This window comes from Bactrocera neohumeralis, chromosome 4 (assembly GCF_024586455.1).
Source record: "Bactrocera neohumeralis isolate Rockhampton chromosome 4, APGP_CSIRO_Bneo_wtdbg2-racon-allhic-juicebox.fasta_v2, whole genome shotgun sequence".
Lineage (NCBI taxonomy): Eukaryota > Metazoa > Arthropoda > Insecta > Diptera > Tephritidae > Bactrocera > Bactrocera neohumeralis.
The window spans coordinates 64484103-64508843 of NC_065921.1; the positions used below are offsets into that span (position 1 = coordinate 64484103).

Below are 24741 nucleotides of genomic sequence, written 5' to 3' on the forward strand. Positions count from 1 at the left end.
TTTTGGAACCGCCGCCTTCCTTTTATTAACTTTACTTATGTATGGCTTACGACGTGCGATTCGTCTATGAAAACCAGCACTATGCAACACATTCCCTACTATTTGGGGATTTATTTTTTTATTGTATACATTTCCAAAATGGATAAGCATATGTATCTGAACATTTTAAGAAAAAAAATTTAATTTTAAGTGTACTTAAATCGACTGTTAATAGCAGCCACTTCTATTTACAACAGGATAACTACCCAAAACAAACGTCTTATCTTGTACGTGAATGGTTGTTGTGGAATTAAAAATAACTCCATAGGTCCCGCAATCACCAGACTTTATTCATTTTAAAACAAATCAACGTGTGGTAATTAAATAGAACTAGGTGTATGTAAAATTTATTGGTCCACTGTATATAATATAATATGAGTTGCGTAAACCGAAATTTGTGTTAAGACTTTTTCAAAATTGTTTTTCATATTTAAGGAAATATTATATTGAAGAGATATAATAATGGCTGTTCCAGCAACCTGCCAAAGAAATGTCTTTTCTTCTTCGTCGCTTTGCAAAAATACTATCTTGGCAGCGGTGGGATTCGAACCCACGCCCCCGAAGAGACTGGTGCCTTAAACCAGCGCCTTAGACCGCTCGGCCACGCTACCGTTATAACGGTATAAAAATCAATTTCGAAGGAAATTTTCAGAAATAAAAAATTTTCCATATCTTAAAAATTGTGCAATGCATTTTCTCAGGAAGAGAGAAGAGTTTTTCACTTCGAACATTTTGCATTTTAGTTCAAATTCCATGTATTCCGTTTTCTTTCAATTTACTTGCAACATCTTCCAAAATGTATACCACATTTTTTTTACTTATGATACAATATAATAAAAATAAATCGTTGCCTACAATTAGGCACGTGTATAATTCGGCATAGAGTATGCTGTTCTGGTTAGAATCTAGGAATCGAGGAGATCAATACTTGAGCTATCAACAAGCTCATATGGTATATAGGTTTACGTTTAAAATATTACGAGCTCTAGAGAAGCTAGTCGGAACTTGAAATTTGCGAATTTAGGGAAATTTTAAGATAACAGCGTCTTGAACTAGAGTTATAGCCAATAATATTTTACACAATGGGAATGTTCAGTCGCTTAATGAAAGTAACCAAAATTTTACCAGGCTCTAAAGTATACTAAAATAATGGAAGGAAGGCTTTTATAATTTAATGTACAGAGTGGCGCAAAGTCAGAAGATGCTATAAGTTTTACAATTGACTTCTAATGTCAGTTCTGTTTTGAAATTTGTGTAGTACACACATGCGAAACACATTCGAAACACACGTAAATAAACAATGGTACGCTACACTGCGTGCCACAACCGATATGCTGAAAGATGCATTTCCTGGGCACCTAATCTCCCGTTTTGGGGATTTGCACAGGCCAGCAAGATCGCCTGATTTGACCGCTTCAAACTTATTTTTGTGGGGCTTTTTGAAGTCGCGGGGTTATGTCAACAAGCCTCAGACTCTTGCAGCTCTTAAAGACAATATCCGTCAAAAATGTGAGGACCTATCGCCGGAAGTTCTGGCCAAAGTGATGGAAAATGCCATAAAATGTGTGACAAATGACAATCAACTGTGGCGGCGGCCTTTTAGATAATATCATATTCTCGACTTGATGTGAAAAAATTTAAAAGACCAAATAAAAATAATCCACAAGCCGAATCAAAGTTTTAATTTTTTAAAAAAGTTTTTCATTTTCCAAAAAACATCGGAAGGTATTTTTGCGCCACCTGTTATAAATACTTCATTCAATAAAGTAATGTGGGAGGAGGATAATTGCTAATTCTCAGTTAATGGAATTGAAGTCAAAATATTGTTATTCATAAACATGACTTATGCTGGAAAAACAATGCTTTGGCAGCTTAGCAGTACTGAACTCTTTAAGAATGGTGTTCGGATTATTATTAAGTCAGGTTACCTAGATTAAGGATTGGTTTAGGCTGGATTAAATGAGACTAGATTAGTTTTAGTTAGGTAAGGTGTGTTTATGAGGAATGATTGGGTAAGTTTAGTTGTTTAAGTTACCTTAGATTACATATATTCGATTGAATTAGTCTAGATTAAAATGGGTTAGGTTAGATTAAATGGGACTAAATTAGTTTTAAAATTTTATTTATACAATTTATAAACCGGGATTTTATTCTTCAAGAAGTAAAATTTACATAAAGTACATTGGGACAAAAAGCTTCCGGAAATTATAATTAAATTCCCACCGTAAATGATACTTCAAAAAATGTATATTGCTAAGATGGTAGGGCTGCTATTAATTACTATGTCATATATGAGCGCGATATTTTAACCAGTTGGCTTACAGCAGCCGCTTAAGACGATACACTTCAGTAGTGCGTTGCAATGTTTACAATGGATAAAAATATCGAAGAAAGAATTTGTCTCAAATTTTGTATTTCTGACCAAATTTTGTGTGCAGAATCGTTGCGAATGTTGGAAACGACTTATGGTGATTCAATTTTTTAAAAACCACAACCTACGAGTAGTACATAGCTTTCAAGGCGTCGGTCGGTCGAGAGATCGTTAAAGACATGCCTCGTTCTGAACGACATTCGACCTCTTCAACTTATGAAATGAAAATATTAAAAAAGTGAAGGATATGGTGGAAGTGTAAGAGAGAGATGGTAAGAGGGCTCTACATCTCTTCCGAGTCCCCTCGAATGAAATACGTTCTTGCTCGACTCGTTTGTCGCTGAGAGTACGATTGTCGATTTGTCTCCGTGTGATTTCTTCTTGTCCCCCAAACTAAAATTGCCGCTCCATGGAACTCGAACTCCAGTCAATCGAAGAGACAAAACTAAATTCGCTGAAGGAACTGAAGGTCATTCCAAAACGGGCTAATGAAAGAGTTTGGTGGAGAGCAAAAATCCTTGGCATAAGTGTATTACATCTAGTGGGGATTACTTTGAAGGCGATTAAATAAATACTGATGAATAATAAAATATAGTAATTTGCGTTTTATTTACAATATCCGAGTACTTTTTTGTCACAATACATAGTAACAATGTACTGTAACAAACATGTGTTATGATTAGATTAGGTTAGGTGAGATTTGGAATGATTTGGTTTGATTTTATTAGATTGGGTTACTCTAGATCATTAGATTGAGCTAAAATTTATAAGGTTAGAATAAACGAAATTATATTAATTTTAATTAGATTAGACTAGGTCGGCGGGCTTAGGTTTGTTTAGGTTAAATTAGATCATATTATATTTAAGTAAGTCGAATCTCAATTAAGTAAGGTTAGGTAAGATTGAACTTGATTAGAAAGGATTGGTTAGATTATGTTGGAAAAGATTTCGATTGAAATAAATTAGATGCGATTTGAATATGTTAGATTATACAAGTATTAGAGTAGATTAAGTTAGGTTTGGTTTGGTTTTTTGAGTTAATTATGACATTCCACAGCGAGATTCCAAGCATTTGTGAACTCATTAAGGCGCTTAGATGGAAAAATAGAAAGTTATGTCTACTACATTCGATCATTTCACATTTTACTGCATAAACAATATTTGGTAACCTTCCCAAATACTTTTAAATTCTATTCCAAGATACTAAATTGGTCAGCTGATCTGCAATCCACACTCGCAATGATGTCACACGCCAACCATGCAGACACGAAAAATACGGTATTTATTGTGTATATACTATTTATGTATGTATGTTTGTAGGTAAATCGAATAATATCTAAAAATAATTGCAATCGTAAATAAATCGAAAGGAAGCAAGTAACACAAATTGCATACAAATATATACAAATGTGTTATAATATGTTTGTATATACATATGTACTTTTAAACGATGTTAATTGACAGACGTGTTCGTATGTTATGCGACCACACGCTTATCATCAACGAACCGGCTACGAGCAGATACTTGTTCTAGCATTAGCGCTACATATCTATGGGCTCCCATAGAATTAGATAAGTAAGCACATAAGCAAAATCAGCTCATATGTACTATGTATGCATATATGTAAGTACGAGTAAAAAGCGGCGTGCGTTGTCGATCGTTTTTGTTGATCCCAGCCGCTAGTATAAAGTCGAGCTGTCTGGTGGCTTGCACATGCGACAATTCATTAATATAACGGTAGCGTGGCCGAGCGGTCTAAGGCGCTGGTTTAAGGCACCAGTCTCTTCGGAGGCGTGGGTTCGAATCCCACCGCTGCCAAGATATAATTTTTGTCAAAAATGTTGATAAAATATGTTTTCATCATGTAAAATTTCGAATAATCCACGTTAAATAGTCGCAATAAGAACTTATGAAACCTTAGAATGTAGTTTTCGGTAGCTGTTTGTATAGCAGCATAAAGTCATGGTGACTTAATCTGATAAATTTTTTCGGAGATTACATTACTGCCTTAGATAATAATCCGTGCCAAATTTCTTGAAGATAACTCGTCAAAGTTTGTATGGCAGCTATATATTTTAGTGGTCCGATATCGGTTCCGTCAATGAGCAGCTTCTTGCGAATAAAAGGAGAGAGAAAAATTTCAGTTCGATATCTCATAAACTGAGGGACTAGTTTGCATATATATACGAACAGACAGACAAATGGGCATGTCTAAATCAACTTAGCTCGTTATGCTGACATTTTTATCTTATAAATATTTTATAGGGTCTCCGACGTTTCCTTTTAGGTATTGCGAACTTCGTGGCGAACTATACCGATAGGTTGCGCTCGAGATATACTTGTTTCATTTTCAAACTTATTACCAAAGATCTTAAGCAAACAAACAGTTGGTCTACAAGTACAACTGTTTTGGTGTGAGGAGCACAGATGAAGGAAATGGGATAACAAAACAAGCAGCATTCCTACCGGGCAGTCACCAATTTAAGACATACTATCTGATATGCTTTATTAGAACGTGTTTTCACAACTATAAGCTTACCTGGGTTCTTCACCTGACATATCTGATTGTATTGATTACAATTCGAGTTGAACTTTCAATTTTGCAAATACAAGCAAAGTTAACTTACTTAAGACTTTTCGTACACATCTGCTTTCGGTACCACTTTTCTGTGTAAGGTTTGAAATGAGGTTTGAATCCAGTTTCAACGAAATTTTTCTGATCATATATTAAAAAATCTGAAGCTTCAAAAAGATAAGGGGCCATCCATAAATTACGTCACACCTTGAAGGGGGGGAGGGTATCATTCAGAAGTGACATTGTGTGACAAGGGGCAGGGGGGGTCAAAAGCTTTGTGACATCACATTTGAAAATTTGGGATTTACAAACGTGAAATTTATACTTAGGTGTTCCTGACATCCAAATTCAGAACGAAAATGAAGTGCCTGATTTACCAGTAATAAATGATATAAAGGAGTGGATCAAAAGTCCATGGACATAAGATGATTAAGTTTTGTATTTTTAATTAGCATAATTAAGTATCTATTATTTCTTGACTAGTCATTCGTTGTCTCTGTACTTTAGTCTTTAACTAAATGTTGATTTTATTAAAGATTATTCAATAAATATAAGAATAAATAGATTAACCTGTTTTTTTCTTATTTTTTGGTAAATACATAAAATTGGAAAATGTGTGACGTCACGACAGGGGGGTGGGGGGTAGTTCAAAATGTGACAACTTGTAACCAGGACGGGGGGAGGGGTTAAAAAGTCCTTAAATTCGTGTGACGTAATTTATGGATGGCCCCTAAGTGGAATGGGGTTAGTCAAGAAACTGGTCTGTTATACTATGTCTCATTCCACTTGAGATGGAAATGGGCGAATTTTGGTTGAAAACAGATATCTGAGAGACCGAGGTCTTAAATAAACTAACACATTTTGGAAATCTGTTGAACGAAGACATCAGTGGAGCACTCAGCGATGAGCTAGATGGAATTGTATACATAATATGGATAACATTGCCCAGTGGCGTAGCTACAACTTCGGGCGCCCGGGGCCAAGGATGTTCTGCCGCCCCCTTTAGTTTCATGAGGTGGTTCGAACAAAAGTGAATTTTTACAAAATATCTTCGATATTAAGTATATAAAATTTAGGAACTAGAAGCCACGCAAATTCTGAAGTTCCAAAATTCTCACAATTCGGTTTTTGAGGAAATTGATAGCAAATTTACAAGACATCTTATTAAAAGCCATTGAAAAACCCATTTTCGCCCTATATCTGCTACCCTTTGACACAATTTGCAGGAATTTTTGCCCGACTTGGAGTTTTTAAATACCATTTTTGAAAATTTGGAGAAATAAAAGTATTTGTTACATTCAAAGCATAGGGTAACTGTGAGAGTGACACATCGCTAGACAAAGCTAGAAAAGTGCATCTTTAAGTTCTATCACTATTTTTAAGAAAGATATAAGCCAAAACATATAAGACAAATTCAAAAACTGAAGAGTATTCGAGTAAAAATTAATATTTTTCATTGTTATTCAGATTATTACATTGTGAGTGTACAACTCCTAATCTTTTATAATAAATTTTGTAAAAAAAATTGTTGAAGTATTTTTCTGAATATTAAAAAACAGCGAAGATCGTTTTGCCGCCCCCAAGACGTTGGGCTCCCCCCCTAGCTACGCCACTGACATTGCCAAAAGGTAACAAGTTTTAATAGGCGAAAAAAGGTACTTATTTTTCAAAGAGTTTACTACAGATACTATTTTTACTACTACTTTACTACTTACAGATTAGATTAAGTTGGATAATGTTGGGTTGAGGTTCAACTTAATTACATAGATTCAAATAAATTACGTTGTGTTAGTTAACGTTGGATTAAGTTGTATAATGTTGAGTAGAGATTTAAATGATTTATATTTGATTAGTTATGTTAGTTGAGATTTGATAAAAATAAGCGCCGTTTTATTTACTTTCAATAACAATAAAGTAGGTCGAGCAAAATAACATGTTAGAAACCAATTGGGCGTAAATATTTCTTAATAATAAGGCGTTTGTATTGAATATACATATTTCAGAAAATATGCTATAGATCAAACGATGACTTTAGACATAAAAACGCAAGAGAATAGATATATACTCTTTCGTGCGAAAATTTTTTGGAATACGGTTACAGAAAAAATACAAAATATAGATTTGAGAATTTTAAATTAATAGGTTTGGCCGCACACTTTGACTGAAACAGTTACTTCAACATAATATTATTAATTTTTCCCCAACCTAGGTTCTCCGTAGCGTCGATATCTGCCGCTAGAAAATCTTTTCAAAGCAAATTTTTCAATTTTCAATTAAATTTTTATGCTTTAAACTCAAGACCATCACAAAAACCGCTCAACAAGCTTCGTCTTCATTATTCTAGTCCCTCAAGCGCCACAGCTGCACTTACCAACTATGTTCTGAGTATATGTACGTAGTAATTCTAATGCAAGCGGGTAAACGTAATTGTAAGCATATTTCCTTGGAACATTTTATTGCATTTCAGCGCATCCTTAGCCGAGATTTATGTGATCCCTGAATTTATTATGACCACAAATGTGGTGTGTAGTTGCGAGAGTGAGGGACGGCGCTTGAGATTGAGTGGGCGCGTGTGGAGAGGAAGGTGTTTGGCTTAGAATAATGCGATAAATGCAAATTTGTGTGGCGCTAAAATGAAAATTATTTGCCGTTCACGTGCGTAATTCAGCAGCATGCGGCAGCAGCACTTGCCAACTAGACAAAAATAAGTATGAAAAATTATAAAAATGTTTACCTGCAACAAATAAAAATTACGATTTTCATACATTTAGCTGCGGCGCGGCATTGCTCAACTCACTAGCTTCTGCCACAGCAATGAAATGTCTAGCGTCAGCACGCCTAAAAGTATGCTTAGACGCTTAAAATGTAAGCATTGGGCGAGAGAAGCTAATAAAATTTTAATAGCTTTCATGTTTCCAGCGTTATGGCGTTGCTTGTGCGCAACTCCCGCACAAACTGTTATAATTTCACAGCCGCTTTCAGCCATTTAAGCCTTTCATTACGGACTTTCCTCAGCCTGCCAGCACTTCACTTATTGTTTTTATATATTTTAATGTTATTGTTGTTGTTGCTATTTTATTGCTACCGTTGTTGCACTGATTGTTTTAACATCTGTTCTATGCCATGGCTATTTCGTTCATTTGTGGCCATAAACATGTGTTGCTTGGTCATGTTCGACCGGCCTCCCGCCATTCTTGCAACACTGACTTTTGACTTTTCCAGCTTTTGCGTTGTTGTTCGTATGTTTATTGTTGTAATTTCAAGTTTTATGATTTTTCACCGCACTCAAGGATAAGTTAATCCTTTTTTTTACAACCGCACACAAATTTTCTTTGAATTGTGGCAATGGGTGTGTTTTATTAAGCATAAACAGCTCAATTTTATGCAACCAATGCACAGTGAGTGCTCGAACCCTTAGCTTGTGTTTTCCTGCTTTTTCACCTAACACTGCAGATAAGCTGCCTAAATGGGCCATAAAGCATAAACATCGGTTGATAAAGGCCCGCATAAATCAAGTGGAAAGTTTTATTATTTAATTTCACACATTCAGCTCTTCTATTTGCAATTCGTTGCAACCCTGCTAGGGAGCACATATTTTAGGAAACATGTCTATGCATTTTAAAGTACTTGCCAACAGAACAAAGTAATTAAAATACACTCAATTTGAGGATACTTGCTTAATAAAGTACAATGAACATAAAAACTAGACACAATAAAATAAAATTCAAAAAACATTACCTAACCAAAGGCGCACAATTTTTGAAAGTTTTTTGAGATATTTTTTATATAAAAGTTTTTTAGTTGAAAAACTATTCCAATATTTTGTCTATATTCTTGGTTTCAACCGCTTATGCCATTGTAAATCAGACTAGTTTGGAAGTTTTTCTTCGTCCCACAAGTGACCACTCTCTTCTTCGATAGAAAGATAAGGTGCCAGATAATCTACTTTTGAAGCTGCAGGAAATCAATATATTTAGACCGAACATCGTAGCTAAAACAAGCAGCGGCTATTTTTGATTTCCAATTACTTGCTAATCACAGCATGTAGTACAATTCATCGTTCATGCTATTTATCATCTCAAACATCATGATACAAGTATATTAAACTCTACACATATAACCTAAGAACTTGTCCCTCCAATATTGTATAGGTCAGGTTGACCCATAGAGACACCGCGGGAGAGCGCCTTACGCCTGTACTGTCTGATGTTTACTAACTCCAAAGGAGATAAAAATTTTTATTTTCCTTTATGTGATGACAGAAGATCTTTCGGATATTTTTTTTTTTACCTAACAGCACATCTTTATTGGGTGTAACACACTCGAACTCATTCAACAAAAAACTGTCCAGGGAGTGTCGACTCATTTTGATTTCTTCATAGAATATTTCTTATTGTTTTATTCTATCATACGACTTTTCACGTAATGTGATCTCAAACTCTTTTTTTGTCACACAACACTCTGATGAGTTTATAAAATAGTGATTTCGATGACATTTGAAATCAGTGGAACATGATATCTGAAGAATATATTATCATAAACAAGGTAAAATATATGGATCAGGTATACATTTTATCAACTTTTGCATTTTATCATATATAGCTTCATATGATTATTATTGTGACTTAACATTACATCTCATCGTCATGTGATCATATAAGTTAAGTTGTAGGTTGTAAAGTTTTACATCATTTGATTTTATATACACATAACATATTGGATCAACGTCATACATATATATGAATTTACATTCTACAAGTATGTTATTATATTGATGTCGCACAGTATCATATACAGATCACGATCTTACAACGTTTTGGATAGCAGGTTAAGTGATTACATATTCTATTGGACCAGTCATGTATTCTTATAACTTTTTAAAGTCATCTGATTACAAATTTCTTGTTTTGTTAATTCATTTTTTTGCTTTTCCGTTTTTATTGTATATGCGTATGCGTTTTTTATGTTTGCTTATTCAAAGTATACATTTGGAGGATGGAATCATGTGTAGAAGTTAACGCAAGTGAGGAAAGTTCTCTGATCGCCATTCACTTGGGAGTGGCCAGAAACGATTCTTTTACATATGACTCAAGCAGCTCACAACTTCCGGTCTTTGACCAAGTATCCTCTGGGTAGCCTTAGAACATCTGTTTGAAGGCGAGCTAAAGTGAGAAGGCGAGACATCCCCAGCATAGGGTTGTGCGCTAGGTTTGGGACCCGCCACGTAAAAAAACTATACTAATGAAAAAGCATAAACAGCCTCGGATGAGAAACCCTACTTTTGATGACGACCATGGCAAACGAAATAAGGACTACGATATTAGGGCATGCACCTGGAATGTCCGGTCCCTTAATTGGGAAGGTGCCGCTGCCCAGCTGGTCGATGTCTTCGTGAAAATAAAGGCTGACATCACAGCCGTCCAAGAAATGCGATGGAGGGGGCAAGGACGGAGGCGAGTAGGTCCTTGTGACATTTACTACAGTGGCCATATAAAGGAGCGCAAGTTTGGTGTGGGATTCTTGGTGGGAGAGAGACTCCCTCGCCGAGTACTATCATTCACTCCGGTGAATGAACGTCTAGCCACAATCCGCATCAAAGCGAGGTTCTTCAACATATTGCTGATTTGCGCCCACGCCTCGACAGAAGAGAAGGACGATGTGACCAAAGACGCCTTTTATGAGTCCTTGGAGCGCACTTATGAGACCTGCCCCCGCCACGATGCCAAAATCGTGCTTGGCGACTTTAACGCCAGGGTGGGCAAAGAAGGTATCTTTGGCACTACGGTCGGTAAATTCAGCCTCCACGAGGAAATATCCCCAAATGGGTTGAGGCTGATCGACTTCGCCGGGGCCCGAAATATGGTTATCTGTAGTACTAGATTCCAGCATAAGAAGATTCATCAAGCTACCTGGCAGTCTCCGGATCGAAAAACTAACAACCAGATCATCGAAGAGATATTGATATCATCGGCCTCAACATCCGCGCCGTTAGTTCTGCTTTCTCCAGGGTGGACAAGGAAGCACAGAAAATGGGTCTGGCAGCGAACGAGGGCAAGACGAAATATCTCTTGTCATCAAACAAACAGTCGTAGATAATTTCGTCTATCTTGGAACTAGCATTAATTGCAACAACAATGTCAGCCTCGAAATCCAACGCGGGATAACTCTTGTCAACAGGTGCTACTTCGGACTGAGTAGGCAATTGAGAAGTAAAGTCCTCTCTTTACGAACAAAAACAAAACTCTAAAAGTCACTCATTATTCCCGTCCTGCTATATGGTGCAGAGGCTTGGACGATGTCAACAACTGATAAGTCGACGTTGCGAGTTTTCGAGAGAAAAGTTCTGCGAAAGATTTATGGTCCTTTGCGCGTTGGCCACGGCGAATACCGCATTCGATGGAACGATGAGCTGTACGAGATATACGACGACATTGACATAGTTCAGCGAATTAAAAGACAGCGGGTACGTTGAAAAAACTCCAGCTCTGAAAGTATTCGACGCAGTACCCGCCGGGGAAAGCAGAGGAAGAGGAAGACCTCCACTCCGTTGGAAGGACCAAGTGGAGAAGGACCTGGCTACGCTTGGAATAACCAATTGGCGCCACGTAGCGAAAAGAAGAAACGAAAGCGGTGTCTACGCCAATTAAGAAGAAGAAGATTACAAATTTCTGTGTCTCTTCTGACCTTTACCTTACCCAACCCAAGGGTATCTCAACGTGGTAGATAGCAGAGAGAAGCGGCTTAAAAAGAGGCGAGGTTGGTTTTTTCATGGATGGATGGAAGCTCAGGGGGGGTCTCTTCCCTGGAACGTAAGAAGTTTATTGCAATGCCAGCTCTTAGGCAGGTTCACACCGCCGCAATAGTATGTTTCCTAGCTGGACACTGTCCCAATGGCACTCACGAAGTGAGCCTAAATATTTTGGAGGACGCAACTTGTCAAAGTTGCAAAGAGACAATATTTGACATAAATTAGACTGGAAGTCAAAGACAACTTTTGAAACTGAAGTTATGATGCTTCGATAAGAGTGGAGTCTATATGTACCTTTCGCCTATGGGCCTGATTCCAAAATTATTCACTGCGACCTACCCTCCACATATAACTCACGGCGAAACTCTGTTTGCATACAAAAACAATGCTTGAGTCGTAAGTACACTACCGACAACAATTTATTTCACGTAGAACTGTTTGTCTTACGAGCGGCATTTCGTTGCATTTGCAAGCACATCAAGTAAAACGGCGCAATTGTGCTACAACAATAAAAAGGTACATGAACCATTTCGGGCCATAACGAACCCCAAATAGCTAGTATAAGATAAAGGAGCAAGCGAACGGTCGTTGATATAATATTAAGGAAGTATACGGCAAGCGAGGACATGTCGAGCCATTACAGCCAATGCAATGCCATTTGCCACGGTGGCAGAAAGGTGAAGACTACGGGGTCACTGAATGGCAGTGGTGGAGTCACATCCACTCACACACACATATGCGACGACTATCAAATGTAGCGACCATAGCGGAATGGCTGTCATGAATACGGCGATGAGCAGCACTTTGGAGCACCGCTACCCGCACGCACACACACACACACAGAAACACTCGAAGACATGTGCAAATGTAATGCAAGACATTGCCATTTTGCCAGCATTTCCCTTGCCGTGGCGTTTTCATTCATAATTCATACCTTTTCGTTGCAGACACACACGAGCGATATGCCGTGAAAGGCGAACATCACGTGACGTGTGTGCAACAGCTGCCTTTGCCGGCAATAGACGAGCAACTTACGCATACAAAGTGCTCAAGCAACATTTGCAAGTGATGGCAGAGACAGCTGGCGGGAGTGAGTCCACATATGCGCACATAACTGTACTTAGTTGTACTTTGGCGAATTTATAAAATAAAATTAGTGCGCTGGCTTCTATTGCCTCCAAATGCTGCAACATTTCCTCGAAAGAAAAATGCTTCCTATGAACTTACGTACTTATAAGCATGCACTCGTACGTTCGGCGGGGGGATTTTCTTCGCACGCGCGAAGTTTTGTGTTGGCTTTGCGTCGCAACGCAAATGGTATCAATAAATTTAAAAATTCTAAAACACACACTCAACTCACTCACTTATTTGCTTGTTGGTGTACTCATGTGGCATGTTTAAGTGCAGCATTTTCGGCGCTGCAGACTTAAGTGCCATTTTGGTGGGGAAAATTCTACAAATGTTACTTGAGTGAGTAGAAATATTGTGGATGTTTCGACTAGAAAAAATCATACTCAACTGAGGCCCTCAGAGTATATCTAATCTAAGTCATCAAAGAAGTTCTGCTGAAAAATTGTTAGAATGCCGCACTCGTTGGGATACCCTGCTCGTTAGAATACCATACTCGTTAGAATAAAATACTCCCTGTAATGCCTCGCTCGAATGTCGTGTTCGATGGAATATCGGACTAATTGGAATACCGATCTTAGTTTGATAAAACGAGTTAGAGACCTTTGAGTACGCCAGATATACATACATCACTCGTCTGCAGAACATGAAATTCCATTCGAGAATCCTTTACCTACGTCATGGTTGTCATGAAACTTTAAAAGATTATAAACTTTGGAAATATCCTATTCTGCAACGGTAAACATTCAGCATAAATTATATATATAATTATATAAAATCAGTCTTATCTGGTCCTTTAGAATTGTTGCGGTTTGTTACTAGGAGAGACTTCAAAAAATAATGTTGCGTCACAGAGGCCACACGTGGCTGCTTTTTCTCTGCTCACACACCGACGAGAGATATGTGGATGGGGAGAAGTCGCTACAGAAGAGGCGCAGTGAGCTTTATCACGAATGGGTCGAAGGCTGGGAGGGATGTTTGGAGAGGTAGTTCTCTGAAAGGAGGTCTCCGCCAATCTCAGCTTTAGACTATCGGACCATTGGAGTGTTTTTAAGGCAAAAGTGGCATTCACTCCGACAGCCGAGAGGCAATACTAGCGCTAAGCTCGCTAACAGTACGCTTAAAGCTAGTCGAAGGGTTTCTGTCTTCACCGGGTCATAGCGGAATCGCTGGCTACTGCAAAGCCTATGGTCCAGCCAGAAGGGGCAGCCTTGCCCCGTTCATATCGGAATGGAACCGAGTTGGATCAATGGTATCTTGATTTAGCAGTGCGACTGCAAAATACTTTTTGCCCAGAGTAGAACACGGAATATCTAGTGATCTACGTCCAATCGAAGTGGCTCTTACTAGAGACTGTTCAATAGGTAGTTATGGCGGACGCTAGTTATCAAAGTTCTTTAGAGAAGGGTGAGCTGGGAATTTCCAGGCATTTTTTATCGATATTTTTACTTTCGGCGAAGCAGAGAACTTAGCAGAAACTGTCATAAGCTGTTTCGACAAGTTCAAAGCGTTTTGTAGATTTGTAGGGGTATTAAGGTCTATTAAAAGGGAGTTTTGGGTAACAAAACGGACCGGCGTTCTAAGGTGTCCAAGTGAAATCCCTGTTGTGATCGACCTCTTAGCTTAGGCCCAGGGCAGCACCTGAAGTTAAGAAATCGAAATATTAGAAGAAGCAGCATTATAAGTTTTGTTAATCCCAGCTTGAGAAGCTAGCTTAAGCCACGCTGCAGGTTCGGATAGAGAAGGAACACGGTCTTCGCGTCAATTTTGAAAAAAAATGAAGTGGAACAAAAACTTTAGAATGTATGTACATACGTAATTCCAGCAGAAATCATATAAATGCGGTTCTTGACAGATAAGTTGATTGTGAAAGCAGAAGTTCAAGAGAAACTGCGAAACCGTTAGTATAACCGCGAATCCTTCAATTAAGTATCCACTTTTCCGAACTAATATTGGATATTTTTCATCATCAATCGCCTTTCTAATTCAAAGTAGTTTTCTTGAAATCACATGGTTTTTTGGACCTTAAGTGAATTTGATTTTTTATTATTTCCAATTTAGCTTCAAAACTATTTAACAATTCAATCTACTACCGAAATACTCTTGAAAAGGCGAGGTTTTGGATTTTAAATTACCTCGACTGAACTCGACTATAAAAATAACTCTAGAAGCAAACGTTGAGGTTAAGGCGTGATAAATAAGTGATTAATCGAAGAATAATGAACCAAAGGCGTAGTTATCCTACAACTGAAATATCCTAATAACTAAACCAACTGCAAAAAATCTCATCGGAGTTTATCGATATTAAGTAAAAAAGTTTCCATACTCCTTTCCAGAAATTTGCCGGCTGTAGAACACAGACTCACTATCATGAAGGTCGAAGCTGTAGTTTCACAATCTAAGCTGACCCAATCCAACTGGTTACGAATAATTTCTACGCTCCTTGAAATACCCTGCCACGATGTACCGAATAAAGCAAACATTTTTACGTAATTTATGGAATTTTGAAGGGTTTCGAGCTTAAGCTCCAAACAACTGTATCTAAACAACATAACACTGAACCGAGACCGTCTGTTCAGAAAAAGAGTCTTAGATTACAAATCAGATAACAGCGATCACATCATTCTGACTGAATAAGTATGCTTGAAGCCCATATATGTACGTATGTATGTAAATATATTGGTTCCGTTAAGGATTTGACCCACGCTGTAGTTGATGACAGATAGATATTTTAATAAAGCTTATTTTAAGGAACTTTAGTTTATATTTTCCTCAGCTTTTTCTCCGGTTTGTGAAATTCATTTGCGATGCAGTGCCCAAAAAGGTCCAAACCCCTTTCTTATGACTTATAATCGCTTTGAGAAATCGATTTCCCACAGTTTTCTTATTCTACCCCGCTGAATTTGTGCCAGGCACAAACCGAGTGTCAGCCTAACACAGCCCACACTTTTACTGGTTTCCTCCTTGCCTAACTGTTTTACAATATTCCCCCTTTTATTAGTATCCAAAAAATCTACAAAATAACTGTAACTAATCAACAAGAACACTTATGTTTTATTCAAAGTACACTCGCCAGCGCTCATAATAGAACAATTAACGCCCACTTACCGTTAAATTACTCATTAACTCAATCAGCGAACACAATTCCTCTCGAGCACCACTCACAACTCTCTCACTATTACGCAACTTTATCGCTTTTTTACCGTCTTTGCTCATTAAACTCGTAGTTTGTACCCTTCTCACATGCCCTACCCACCCGTCAACTACTTCAGAGTTGCTCATTACGATTTCAATTCAGAAATTCATATGAAAATTCCACTTAATTATTTTCCACGTGCCACAATAAGAACGTGGCATTTTCGCTTTAACTTTGCAGTGCCTCAATTAAAACAACAACACAAGGGATGCTAGTCAAAACGGGCACAAGCGCACGTACAAGTGGCGCCACTACAAAATGCTGGCGGTAGAGAAGACGCCAGACCTGCACAAGTGTGCAGGGTGAGTTTTTTTTACTCAACTGCCACGCCTTGCACACGATCAAGTACGGCGTGTGTATGCTTCACAACGATTGCTTGTACTTTTCGGCAGGTACGAGTTGGTAAGTGCCAAACCTTTTTAGGCCTCGACGTCTATGAGTGGTTTTCGCTTGGGTCACACTTGAAAGTTATGCAATAATTGTTGCAATTTGTGCTGTTGCACGGCAGTAATAGTAGCGGCAGCAACTTTTTCATCCTTTCAACTCCTTCTCAACACAAAGCTTTAACCGCTCGAGCGCTCGCTGCCTCTTTCGGCATATATGGACTGCCTGTCAGCTTAGTTTGGGCTGGCGCCACTTGTGCTCGTCGCAGCAGAAAATTTTCACTTAAGTACCACTCGCACGTTCGGTTGCCCTTCTTCCCTCTCCTTCCTTCTTTCTTCCTCCCATAACGGTTGCTATTATTTTGTATGTCAGTTATTGTTTCCATTTTTCAGCTTTAGCGCTCATCCTTTGACTACTTCGAGCTCCAGCTGCTCGCCGTAGTTTGTCGTGTTTAGCAGGCGTGTCCGTTAGTTGCTTGCCGCTCGGCAAAGGCAGACACACGACACAAACACGACGACATGCGACAAGTGCGAACAACAGTTATTATGGCAAAGACAAAAACAATAAAAATCAGCGTTGGCAACCGGCAGCTGTGCGATTCCTCTGTGACCCAGCCGTGGCAACAGTTTTAATTGCTCTGGCACAATTAAAAGGTGCCAAAACTTAAAATCACACCAGCCGTCATTGTTACCTTGTAGTGGCTTGTTGAGAGCCCTCATTCCCTTGCTGCTACATTTTTCGCCTAAATAACGGTAACTACTTCGAGTTGAGATATAATGAAATGCCAGAAGTGTCACGAAAAAAGTTTGAAGAGTCTGAATTTTGTATGCAAATTTAGAAATTACGAAATTATTTTGCACAAATGAGACTTCGTTCTTTGAGGTCTAAATTTGTTGAAAGTAAATTTTGTATAAGCCAATTCACTAGAGGACCTTGAAAAGGATAGATTAAATGGTGGTGAAGTTAAGAACTCGAGAACCAATAAGTATTATTTGGATAAAAATTACATAAGCCAGTCAGAACTAAAGTGTGTTCTTGATGTCAGATTGATTCAGATTGAGATTCTAAACAGGTGAAGAATTTTGGTACAAAACAAATACGTCCAATTCCGATAAAAGGTTAGGTTAATCGAGATATTGTCGGGTTGTTCCTTCTTTTTATGATTAATATGATTTCTTTAAGCTCATGTTCATGAAGAGAGATAACTTAACCTTCCAAGTTTCGGGTCCTACAATACAATTTCATATCGAATCTATTCGACAAGTATTTTAATGCGCCGAGCTCATTGTACCGAGTATTAGCTCATCCATTTGGAAGGACAATTTAAATGTTTGAAAGTGAACTTGTCCAAGAACGGTTAAACCGATACGACATAATGACTCTCGCCTTCAATCGATTTTAGGAAATAAAATATGTCTTATATTTCTCGAATTCCCTTAACAGTTTAATTAAGCTTAAAGCCTGATAGCCTAAGCTGAAATCGAAAACTTTTAACTTATCCTTGGTGATCTTAGTTTATCGTTAAGAGTGCTGAAGTCACTACTTTGGAAATGTTCTTAAATCTCCTAGTGCTCTTATAACCGATCTGTTAAAACAGTACTATTACACGTTGGTGGAAGTCTAAAACTAGTAAGATCTTTTTTTTGTAGGATGATTTAAAAAAGTTCTCAATTAAGGTTTCGAATTTTAACAGCTTAAGCTTGCTGTGAGCTCTCAGTGTTGCTGAATATTAAAGACATAAAGTGAAGTTTGCTCTCAATTTCGAACACGCTAGATATCCGATTATGTTAATTTACCGTCTAATTACCTGCAACGAAAGAAAAGGAGGTCCCCAACTTTCGACTTTGGATAAAAGATACGACAGAATTATAATTATTTCACTTTAATCCCGGAAAGAATCATAACAATCAGAAGAAACTGCTTTTTGGTTAACCATTGCAGGGGCTTGTATCTTTCATCACAGAAAATGAGAAGAATAAAACATGAAAATCGGTGTTCGGACGAGTTTTGGTTAAGAGAAGTTGCCAGTGTTCTTTTCTCTGTTTATTGTAAGCCGTTTTCGAGAAGCTGCTCTCGACCGTTAGTCTTCAGTTATGTTTTATAACAACGTAAGCGTCGATTAGCCATTATATTTTTGAATTATTTGAAATAATTATGGTGACACTTGGAGATTCCAAACGTTGCAGGTCCTTCTCCACCTGGTCTTCCCAACGGAGTGGTGGACTTCCACTTTCTCTGACTTTTCTTCTTAAATACTCAGTCCGAAGAAGCATCTGTTGGCAAGAGCTATTCTGCGTTGGATTTCGAGGCTGACATTGTTTTTGTTGTTAATACTGGTTCCAACAGATAAGAAATTATCTACCACTTCGAAGTTATGACTGTCAACAGTGACGTGGGAGCCAAGTCGAGAATGCGACGACGATATGTTTGATAACAGGAGATATTTCGTCTTGCCCTGGTTCACTACCAGACCTATTTGCTTCACTTCCTTATGCAGTTTGGAGAAAGCAGAACTAACGACGCTTATAGAAGATTTCAGCAAAGTCATTTTTTCCAGGAGTAAATTGAAGAAGTTGCATGATAGGGATCGGCTTGTCTGAAACCTCGTTGGGTGTCGAACGGCTCGGAGAGGTCCTTCCCGATCCTGACGGTGCTTTTGGTGTTGCTCAACGTCAATGTACACAGCCGTATTAGTTTTGGGGGATACCAAATTTAGACATTTATAAGAAGTAGGAAGAGTATTAAGGCACTCTCGTCTTACCATGTCTCTTCAAGTGATATAAAAAGTTCCACTTCAGGAAGAAATTGCTCGAAATCTTTTTGCTCAAATGTTTTGTAATACTTTTTTCTGACATCCATTTACCAGCTTTTCATCTAACTAGACTTATTGCATTTGAGCGTCAAGATTCCATTTTATTTACAAATTTTATTTCCTCAATAGACAAACCTGCCCTATTAAGCTAAGCTGTAACAAAGGCCCGCTCTAAAAACTTGTGTCAGCACGTGCTGCACTGAATTTTTCATTGTACAGAGTTATAAATACATTGGCAAGTTTATGCAACAGTTCAGTCGAGCGATGCGCCAGGAGCGGCAAGCCAATTACCGACAATACGACATTAGAGGCGAAGAGTGATTTTTGACAGTGCAACGGCGGACCTGTAAGGCAACGCGTCGAAGCTGCAACAATGCCAAGCCAAGTGAATCGAACTCAGCAAGCCTTTGGAGCAGTTGAGCTCGAATGGAAGCATTTGAAAGATACTACAAAAAATCGCAGAAATAAAACAAAAAATCACATTTCCCGAGCAAATGCGTGGAATTCGACACAAAAGTCACTTAAAGTTGCAGCAAAGTCATTTGTGTGTGCCACCGGTTGCCGCGTAGTAAGTGGCTGCTGGTTGATGACCAAGTGAAGCAAAGCAAAATTGCTACGAGTGACAGTAGAAGTAACGGCAATTCGGAAGATTTACGCTTAATGCGCGAACGCACTTAAATAGCGGAGCACGTGAGCGGCCAACGGTTGTTGTTGCAAGAAGCCACCAGCAGGCAGCAAGTCAACGTAGAAGATGGGTGAGGGTGCGCAAAAGGCAAAACGCAAAACGCAACTACAACAACTACGCAAACACATAAGCAAATGAAATAAGGAAACTATAAAATTACGCGCATAACGGCACTTTCACTAGAACACGGGCGCGCACGGCGTTGCCAACCAAAAGACTGAAAGTGCTTTTAATATGAGGGCGTGGAGAAAGTAGGGCTGCAGTGGAGTTTTCGAGGAATGTGCGCACACACGTTTCGGCAATAAAATCTGACAGCTTCAAAGTGTCTCTTCCTACAAGACAGACGCACACATGCGCATACATGCATATCTAAAGAGTGCGTTATAAAGGATGCATCCATAGGAGGGGCACCTATGGAGCGCCAAAAACAACAGTTACAAAAAGACAACAATAACAAAAAAAACAACAACAATAGAAAAAAATCCACCAGCGGCATTAAACCCAACAACAATAACACCAGTAGCAGCAACAAAACAATAACAACAGCAAGTGCAAAAACCAGCCAGCAGCGTTAACTTAAAGCAGCCATAGACACCGTGCAACCACATAATATTGCCACACACCCCACACACACACACATGTATGCGAATGTTGCACGAATCTTTTCGCTTGCACACAAATTGCGCGCTGCCATTCAACCGCAATTTGCCATAATTTAATGCCGAGCAACGCTAAATGACAGTAATTGCGATTGTTGTACCACCCACACACACACTCATAGAAAGGCTGCTGCAAGTCAAGTGCGAAAAGCGTTTTGCACCAAAGAGTCCCAAATGTTTCGACAGGGTTGCATAACCATTCGCCATAAGTGCACATATTTATATGCAACAAAAGCAAAAAACAAAAATTTACATATTTTAAGCCACCGTTATATAGTACAACGGTATATGGGAATATTGAAAAGTCGCACAAACACTTTTGCGCTCTTTCTGGGTCCCTCAGCGTCAGCGGTTTTCAGACACCACTCCATTGCGGCTTCTACTTTCCAGCTAACGGTTAAATAGCAACGCTTATAAATTCTTGCGAAATTTTGCAATTTCAATTGGTAAAAAATTCCATATGCATGCAAATTGTTTCAGCAAATTGACAGCAGTGCTCTCAACGCTCGTCCACATGCGCTCATCCACCTACTAGCTGCTCTCCAACGTCGGTTTTGCATGGCTGAGTTGGCGCGCAGTGTCGCATTTGCCATGCACCGCTGCTTGTTTGCCTTACGTGTTGACAGCTGTTGGTGCATGCCTGTCAGTTTATTGTCAATGCGCAATTTTCTAATTTGCTTCTGCACCCTCACTTTGCGCTTGCTTCCGAAGGCCACTGAAGGTGCTGCAGACAGGTGCTGCAATTGAATTACATTTGGATATTCATATCATGTAATCATCTCTAAATTTATGAAAATTTCAAGTAAGGTGCGTACTGGCGAATAGAATTTGGTTATGAGTATCAAAGAAGGTGATAGAGAACTGATACGAACTGAACGCTGGAAGCTTCAACGATGTGCAATTCTGTCCATAGAGGCACATCGTGTTTACTCTACTTCTCCGGATCTAAACAATGAATAAAATATTACTAGATCTAGAAAAGAGTTAAATTCCCGAATACCCTCGCTAAACTTATGCAAACAAAATTAAATGTCATAAATGTATGGGCCGTATCGTGCGGACTAAATTAAAATACTGACAAGACAGAGCTAGTTCTGTTCACTAGGAAACACAGTTATACGCTACTAATAAATGGTACCAGACTAACATAAGGCAAGCTACATCGGACTAATTTTATGCAGGACGCTCTCACGAAGACTCGCGTATCGCGCATTTTGAATTTTCGCGTGCTACATGCATTCGATTATAGATTGTTATATTGCCTTATGTTGGTACTCATATCCCTTACTTATGCTGACAAGGCTGGCCATTTAATTAATTTTTAGTCAGCTGTTTTTCTTGAATCCGGTTTGGTTCGTCTTCGACCAAAGCGTTGTGTTGACATTGCTCGCAGATGATGGACTCAGTCCGCAACGACCCAGATCTGCTCTAGAGGATCATAACTGATGATGATTTATGGATTTAAAGTTATGACATGGAAACCAAAGCTAAATCATCGAAATGGAAGCTACCGCATGAGCCAAGACCGAAAAAAGCGCTTTAAGGTAAGTCGTACGTGACAGTTTTTCTAATAGTTTTCTTCGATTGCGAAGGCGTCGCGCATAATGAGTTCTTGCCAAACGGTCGTTCGGTTAATAAGGAATATTACACGCATTTGCGCGAAGAAATCAGCCAGAAACGACAAGATTTGTGAAAGAACACAAATGGGCTTTTGCACAGCGTTGCTTATGAAGAATCGCCAGACCATTGCAATATCTGCCTAACGGAGCTCACACCAAATAAAGAAAGCCTTCTTTTTCTGACAAAGAGTGCGTTCAACCAAGAAATATTCCCCTATACATACATATACAGAAGGCCAAACGACACTTGAAATCGCTAAAGTTCCTTAGGGTTTCCTCAAAGATAGTGAAATAATTCCTTTGTGGCTTATTGGATCTAATATCTTTTCACTATAAACCTGAAATGAGACCCGCTCTTAGTAATATCCCTGGTAACTGTGAATCAGATCAACTAGTCAGAGCAGGCACCACCCTACAATTAGTATCTAAGAAGAGGGAATCTTGTCTTGCGGTATATTCTCTAGTTGGCGCTGAAAGCGCGTAGTTCTAGTTTTATTCGTCGATTGTCGTTTCTTTTAAGTCGTTCGTGAGTTATAGCGTCGCAAACATGCAGCAAAATAAAGAGAAAATACGGCATATTTTACAGTACTACTACGATAAAGCCAAAAATGCATCTCAAGCCGCCAATAAAATTTGTGCAGTTTATGGACCCAATACAGTTTCCATTTCCACCGCACAATGATGGTTTCAACGTTTTCGTTCTGGTGTAGAGGTGGTCGAAGATGCGCCACGCTCCGGAAGTCCTGTCGTCGAAAATTGCGATAAAATCGCTGAATTGGTCGAAAGAGACCGGCATAGTAGAATAAAAAACAATAAAAAAAATATAATAAAAATAAAAATAAATAAAATTCAATAAAAATACCGCAAGACTTTTTTGACAACCTATTATAGCATAAAATTCAATATGAGTAGGTGTGCTTTCAGGTCACTGTCTAGTTGGAAGACAGACTGGGGACACCATACAATTATTGTCGAAACTGTCGAGAGGTTGAAGAGGAGAAGACTATAAAACATCTTATATGCGAATGCAAGGCTTTGTATACAGAATAAATAGCAACTATTGGCCGGAGTCTTTTTGACGACGTCTCTGAGGTTACACAAATTAAACTTTTTAGGCGGGTTCTGAAAGGACATAATCCAATGAAGCCATTTTAGTCTCTGTGGTTTCACATTTGGTCTCCTAAAGATCTTGGTGAGCCGTAGGATTTCCCTACCACCTATTCGGAGCTTAGTGGTCGCCGAAGCTAATTATCTGGGCTACTAGTTTCTTAAAAAAACTCCTTTCGAGGAGCACAACCGTGTGATATTTCTGCGAAAATATTTACTCTCAGCTATGACTAACTTCTAAGTCCATTCGACAATTCCACGAGTTCTTCGAAAGCGGCTGAGATACGTAGCATGCTCGATTTGAGAACTTCCAGAACACCCAGCAAAACATTTTAGTCAGTAACAACGACTTCGAGGCAATTACGCTTTTTTATGTTCCGAAAAGCTTAGAAAAATTATTTAAATCTTGTGAAAAACATAACCTTATGTTTGAAATCTTTTGAAAACATAGATAATGACAACTTTGTACATTTCTATATTTTCGTAAAAAAATATTCATTCAACTTGGTTCCATCCAGGATCGAACTGGAGACCTTCTGCGTGTAAAGCAGACGTGATAACCGCTACACTATGGAACCACATGGCAACCCTGCGGGACTAACATTATGTAATTTTGTAAAGTTATAATTCTAGTACCAGATTTTTAGAATTTTGACTTTCAACGATTAAATAAGATGGCAAAAGGACCGTGTAAAAAGAACAATATCGGAAATAATTAGTGGTGCCAATTTAATATTTCTCGAAAAAAATGTCCTAGTAAAATATAGGGTTTCTTTCTATAAAAAAAATATCCAACTGGTTCCATCCAGGATCGAACTGGAGACCTTCTGCGTGTAAAGCAGACGTGATAACCGCTACACTATGGAACCATTTGATTTAGAGTTGCCAGAGTGATATTTTAATTCGAGATCTTTAAATGAGTGATTTAGCGATGATGTGAGTGATTAGTAAATTAATTAGGAGTAGTATTGTGATTTAAAAAGTATTTCACTCAAACTGTACTACTTATTTAGGACCGTAGCAATCAATTACATTATTTGTAATATTTTAATGATATTATTATTTTTTAATTATACTTGTATTTAAATATTTAATTTTATTTGTTTTTTTGTTTATTCACTTATATTTTTGTTTGTTATTTAATTTAGTTTAATTTAATTTAATTTATTTTTTATTATATTAATTCTTATTTTAATTTTTTACTATTTTGTTTGATTTTAGATTACTTTGCTTCACATTACATAAATTTTAAGATTTTTATCTTACTTTTTATTTAAATTTAATATTAATCGGTATAATGTTTTTATAATTATTATTTATTTGACAGAAATTCTAACATACATATACAGTTAAATCTGAGTATTTTGATCTCGTTGTACTTAAAACTTTTATAGTGAGTCATCAAAGCTCTAAATTT

At 38.2% G+C, this 24741-nt stretch overlaps 4 non-coding genes across 4 annotated transcripts; 1 reads left to right on the forward strand and 3 right to left on the reverse strand.

Moving 5' to 3' along the window:
* Window positions 1-568: 568 nt before the first annotated feature.
* On the reverse strand, window positions 569-650 carry Trnal-aag (transfer RNA leucine (anticodon AAG)). The gene has a single exon. It is a non-coding gene; the product is annotated as a tRNA-Leu (tRNA).
* Window positions 651-4147: 3497 nt separating this feature from the next.
* On the forward strand, window positions 4148-4229 carry Trnal-aag (transfer RNA leucine (anticodon AAG)). Its single transcript has one exon. It is a non-coding gene; the product is annotated as a tRNA-Leu (tRNA).
* Window positions 4230-23829: 19600 nt separating this feature from the next.
* Trnav-uac (transfer RNA valine (anticodon UAC)) lies at window positions 23830-23902 on the reverse strand. Its single transcript has one exon. It is a non-coding gene; the product is annotated as a tRNA-Val (tRNA).
* Window positions 23903-24120: 218 nt separating this feature from the next.
* Window positions 24121-24193, reverse strand: Trnav-uac (transfer RNA valine (anticodon UAC)). Its single transcript has one exon. It is a non-coding gene; the product is annotated as a tRNA-Val (tRNA).
* Window positions 24194-24741: the final 548 nt, after the last annotated feature.